Genomic DNA, 6,274 nt, shown 5'->3' with positions numbered 1-6,274 from the left:
TCTTTTGTGGATAAGCAGATACAAGTCAAGACAAGAAAGACTGTGTTCCCAGATAGTGTTTCTTAAGAACAGCAAATCTGATTGTGCTCCAAAGGTTATGCTATATGTGTGGTTAAGGCTGTGTCTTAACCTCCTTGATGTAAATAGTTCTTAAGATAAAAGATGAAGCTCTTCCGAGAATATTTTGCTGTTCCCTGGTGACAAATCAAGAAAATGTGTGCTGATTAAGTCACTGTCAGAAGGTCAGCCATCTCAGTGAACTGATTTAGAAGCCTCTTAAATAAATCACCTCTTCTTCTCCCCCCTGTCCATTACTCATTCAGCTCTGTACCTGTCCTGGAGATGCGGCTGGGGCATTGTGTGCTGTAACCTCAGCTGTGACTCTCCCCTCACCTCCGGGGAAGCTTGAGCAGCACAAACTTCATGTGCTGGTGTCTACCAGCTCCATTGCAGACCAGCTCCTGTTGTGCCCTGAGCCCTACAGAATGAAAAGAGAAGACAACACGTTCCCATAGTGAAGCTTAGGTTTTGTCTGTGCTTGAGCTGGTTATGTTAAATGTGGCTATTCAGGTTTTAGACTGCATCCAGCTTTAAGATGCAGTGAAACTGTGCAGGTTCTCATTCCAACATGGTTGGAAAAGTACGCTAATTACCCCAGGGTGTCTATCCTAAGCAAGTCTAGAAACAATGTGCCTCCATTCTCTGCTTCATTTCATATCTGGTAATGAGAGAATGTGCATGTGCCCCACTTCTGCTTAGCTAAGTTGTCTAGAGGACAGGTCTTTCAGGTTGTAGTTTCACAGAGTTACTCTGGATCTGGGTACAAATAAAGCAGTTGCACAGCCAAGTCAGCAAGCTGGTACAGTAGTGACTCTGTGCTGACACAAGCCTTTGGCATGCTGCCTGGCATCTCACTGTCTTGTATCATACTGGATACCTTTGCATAGTGGGACTTCTTGGGACAGTACCTGCTGGTCCTGCCTTTTGCTTTCCCAGTCAGTTGTGACTCCCTGCGGCTGTGGTCTTAGAGATGGAGCACATTGTTCTGGCGTTGCCAGGTGCCTGCTGGGAGTCCCTGGCCCTTGTGTGAGCCCTTTTCAGAGCTTCACCTCAGCACAGCACTGCACAAGATCCTGGTGGTACCACCATGGGGAGGTCTGTTCTGCAGTGCTGTGGTACATCGTGTCATTCAGTATTGGACAGCTGCACTATCTGCTGTTTTTTTCCCTGGAGCTCCAGCAGGTCAAGCACTTGCACCCAAATCTGCTTGCATTTCTACTGTGAACCACAGATGGTTGTGGCTTTCAGACCTTGCTTGCCTTTCTGCCATCTCATGTCAGGTAAAGCAAGCATTTTTTCAGAAGTGCTAGCAGTAAAACGCCACTGGCTCATGCCAAAGGAGACTCAGTGCTTCAGTCTTAAGGCTAAGGGGGGCATGCAGACACACACAGTGATCTTAAACAGCACCAGGAGAGGGGAAACTGCAAAAAAGGACTGTTGCAGAGGCCTGTAGGATTTTATTATGAGACATTAACCAAGCATAAATTCTGTTATCATCATTAACATTTTCAATACCAAGCTGAACAGATCCAGGAGCTTTAGACCAGTTCAGGGCTCTGTATCATCTAGCTTTTGATATCGAGCCAACTTCAGCCTCTCGCGAATCAGAGCTTTGGCTAGCAAGAATCTGAAAAGCTTTTGCTCTGTTTTCTAGGTGGAAGAGATGTATCACCAGTGCTCCAGCTTTCCTTTTCTCCCATTTCCTAGAACAATAAATATTTCTCATAGATGGACCTAATGGTTTAAGCACAACCTGGCAGTTCATGAAATATTTCCTTGCTTAAATCAGAATCCTGAAGCAAACAAGGAGGGAAATAAAAAGCCAATAATATGCTTGGTTGTGTGCACAAAAGTAGAATGAAATATATGAAGCTGGTAATGGCTCTGCTGTCACATCTTAAAAACATTTGCTTTGACTTGCATAAGTGTCAATTCAGCTTGCAGTTGATACATTACACCATGGATAAAGCTGCTGGCTTTTAAAATCAGGTCTCTTACTCAATGAACATAGAGATGCTCTAAGTAGCTACTCTGTATTGTTGGGTAATGATGTATATAGCAGAGAAAGTTTTTTTTCTTTAAAAGCTCAACTTTTAGGCTGCAGTTTTTTCTGCCATGTCTCTGCATTAGGGAAGGAGGCCAGAAGCTCAGCCACAAAGCATGATTAAAGGCAGATCTCTTTTGCCAAGGTTACAGCATGTTCAACCTCTTGGCCATTTGCTGGGGAGCTGTGCTAAGCCAGGCCTTGTCCTGTGCCAGTGCAGCTTTCCAGCTTCTGGGCAGCCTGGCTGGGAAGAGAGAGTGGAGGTGCTGGGGGCTTTGTGTGCAGCTACCTGGAAATATTGCAAATCTCAACTTCCATTTGTTAAACCTTCTGTTCTGCTGAACATCCTTGTGGTGGTCCCCTATGCCTACATGTTGTGGCTTTGAACTGGACTATGAGAGATGAGATTTATCTGCTGCTCTTTCTCTGTTGGAAGTGCCTCACCTCTCTCACGCTTGTCCCTGTCACAGTTGCATCATTTAGCTGGTCTTGGAAGGACTGAGACTCCAAACTCATCTAGATCCCTTGTTACTTGCAGGCAGCAAATGCATGACAAAACCTCTTCTGTTCTAGGCGGTTTGATCTTATTTCTGTGTCTCTGGTGTTCAAGGTCACCCAGTTACTTCTGCCCTCTTTGCATTATTGTGACAACTGAAATGCAACACCTCTGGCACCCCAGAATGATTTTTTTTTTTTTTTAAAGACCATGTCAATCACAGGACTCCTGGCAGAAGTCCACCAGTTGCCTGCCTCCAGCCTGGCCGCTCCCCTTACAGCGCTGCATGCCTTGTAGTCTTTTTCTTTTGGTTCCTTGTCTACACTTAACTTCTCATCTTTTACCCTCTCCATGGTAACTCCCCCCACTCCACCCCCAAAGGAAGACTGCTGTACAGAATAGCCGGTTAGATCTCCTGAAAAGCAAATTTCACTCCCTGCCCCCAGCCCAAGATCATTGAAATCTGGCACTCTTACCCAAGAATACCTTCTACTTTCTCCTTTGGGATTCAGAATTGACCGGCAGCCTCCTACCACCCAGAGAACTTTCTTCATTTCCCCCCCAAGTGGACACTGAGTCAAATTAAAGTCTCCTGTCTTCATCCTCTGTCCTGTCTGCCCTCTTTACCCACTATCTTTGACATACTGCCACCTTTGCCTCTTACTTTTGTTCCTGAACATACTGTATTTAGTTTCTATGATCAAACTTGATGGATCGATGGATATTTTCTCATGCTGAGGTCACATCTGTCATAGGCTTGTTTGGTTTTTGGCCCAGCCCTTTCTCTGTTTATCATGAGAGCGTGCGGTAGGCCTAAGGTCCCTGTCTAAATGCAGCACTGGCCCATCTCTAGCTGTGTTGCTTGTTTCCTTCTTCCTTCGTACTTTTACTTTATTTGCCCTCTGTGGCAGTACATCCCGCCCCCCCCATCGTGCCAGCAGGAAACGAAACTTCTCCAGGCAGGGAGAAGGGGAAGGAAACCCTGGAGGCTGCAGGCTGAAATTTGAACTGGCCAATCGAGATGCGCCAGGTACACCGAGGTGACCCTCCTGGCCAATAGAATTAAATGACCACAGGTCAGATTCGACAGGGGTATAAACGGGGTCCCGCTGGAGGACACGTTGGCAGTCCTCCTCGGAGCAGCGGGTCTGCAGTCGGGGACTCCCTCTCGGGTCTGGCCACTGCCCGAGGTAACTCCTCGAGGGAGAGAGCCCTCAGCTTTTAGGTGAGTGATACGCGCGTTTTGAGCCATCACTTTAAATCTTGGGAATTCTTAAGTCGGCCGTGTAGTATTAATTCTCTTTACATCATTGAGCCTGTGGTTTTATTAAATGTTACTGGACTTCTAACTAACTTTTGCTGAAGAATAAATCTGAGTTTTAACACCTGTTGGATTTGGTTAGTTGTGCATCCGTAACACCCTCCTGTTGTAAGTTGTTCCTTTATCCCTTCCTAGAACCTTGTAGTCCTCGTCCCGTTTTACTCCTGCTGTATAACAAGACCTTGTCTCTGTGCTAATGCTCTTCCTCCATTTCTGCACTTGCAGGTTTTTGCATTGCTCCTCCACTCGTCTGGAGTCCCTCCTGTACAAATAGGCCTCGTTCCAGAGGTGCATCCCACCAGTTAAGCATGTCTCCAGACCTTCATTCCAGCACTCATCTTTGAGCCACCTCTGCTTTCCCTCTCTTTGGGCTGGAGAAATCCCATTAACGGGCACTCAAGTGCTCTGTCCTTTGAGCGCCCACCTGTCAGGGTAGCAGTATCCACTTTGATTTGTTGAGCTGGGTGTCTTACTGGAGTATCCTGGAGAGCAGCTAGTTGTTCTGAGCAAAAACTGTAGGCAGGGAGAAATGACTTGCAAGGGTCTGTAAGTTAATGCACCTTGCACTGGGCAAGACAGTTTACCTTACAACTGCTTCTCAAGACTTTACAGCCTCTAATTTTCTTGTCATACTGCCTTGAACTTTATTTACTCTGGAGACAATTGAGGAGATGGCTTTGAGTGTTTCTCAAACACTGAACAGCAAGAGCTGGATTGGGATGTGTGAATTGCTGAGAGCCTTAAGTGACAGCTGCTGTACTTGTGACTCTTGGGTGAGGAAATTAGAGGCTATGAAACCTCTAGAAAGGCTTTCTGCCACTTTATTTACTTTGCCCAAGGTCCCTAAGGCTCACTCGGAAATGTGCTTCTGAGGACTGTTTAGTGCTCGCATTTTTACAGTGCAATGGAGTTAAAAGCACTTGGGATTCGCCTTGCTGCTGGAAAAGCTGGGTGGGAAGCCAGGCTGCCTTGAAGGCTTTTTAAACAGGATTAAAGCTTTCCTTACTCGGAGGATAGGAATGGGAAGTCTTTTGCCACAGTGTTGTTTGATCAGTGGGAAAGGGGATTCATACCTAGGATTAGCTGTTGTCCTGTTTGAGGGGCAGCCTCATGACGTGTGGGAGGATAAACATATCTGGACTTTTCCAGTCCCATTTTTCTCTGCCGGCAGTTTTAGGACTTCCGAATGGAGCCCTCTTGATTTTTTTTCTGTGTCAGAGAGGGCAGCAGTCCCTAGATAAAAAAGAGGGACCTAGCTCAGAGAGGCAGTGTGCTTTAAACAGGAATTTTGTCTTTGTAATACCAGTCCTCCTCCCTCTGCAGACTTCTACATCTTGGAGGAGGGCTGCAGCCCTCCAGGTAACCTTTCTCGCTTGCCCTGTGGATAGATGGGAAGCAGGTGTGTTGCAAAAGGCCTCCACCACATCCTTTGCAGAGCAGGGAGGTCCTTCCTCCATTTCTGCTTCCATATTCGGGATCTAACTGGCTAGATCTTTTCCTTCAGCATTGGTTTTAGAGGGGGACTCACCCTCTCCTGCCCTCAGCCCAAGGATCTTGACCTCCGGGGCAATAAGCAGTATTAATGCGGATACTTATAGCCATGTTCATTCCACTGGCTAACGTGGTTCTCATTAGAAATATAGCTGAGCCCCTCCATTACTCAGGAAGTGGGCGGCAGAGCGCTGCATGAGAGCAATTGAACCATCTGTGAAACACTGCTGGAGCCCATGGTGTTTTAAGGAGTCAAGGCCATGAAGAGTGATTGCAAAGGATGTGTCATATTTCTGAATTCACACATTATCCCTCCCCCTAGATGCTGCTCATGTGTGTCTAAAAACTTAGTTTAAAGGCAGCTCTTCCCAACTGCTGTCTCTGAAATATAGGGAGGGAAATATCCCCTTTATCACAAGGTGAACCCAGAGATGACAGTCCTTGTAGGCTTGGAAGATAGTTCACTTCCCTGTCAGAAATCATGGGGAGGTTCTTCATTTCCTCTGTGATGAGAAATGTCTTTGCGCCGCTCAGCACCAGAGGTGCTGTCAGCAGTGAAACACTGCATTCCAGTGCCTGTGCTGGCCCCCTTGGGGAGGTCCCTTCCTCGGGAATGTGCTTGCAACTAAAGTCCAGCATCAAAGCCCTTTCTGAACATCAAGGTGGTATTTCAGTCATTTTCCAAATAAGCTCTGGGGTAGCGAGTTCAGGATATTCCTGACACAATCTGGCCGCTGCCAGATTTATAAGGCTAAAATCTGGGAAATGGAGTCTGATTCCCTGCTCTGCCAGTGACTCTGTGACCTTGGATAAGTCCTGCTTGAGATGAGAGCTTGAGATGTTTTTGTCAACAAAAAAGTGC

The sequence above is a fragment of the Harpia harpyja genome, chromosome 12, assembly GCF_026419915.1.
Source record: "Harpia harpyja isolate bHarHar1 chromosome 12, bHarHar1 primary haplotype, whole genome shotgun sequence".
In the NCBI taxonomy this organism is placed as follows: Eukaryota; Metazoa; Chordata; class Aves; order Accipitriformes; family Accipitridae; genus Harpia; species Harpia harpyja.
The sequence above is the reverse complement of the archived record's forward strand: the minus strand, read 5'-3'. Positions refer to the sequence as shown.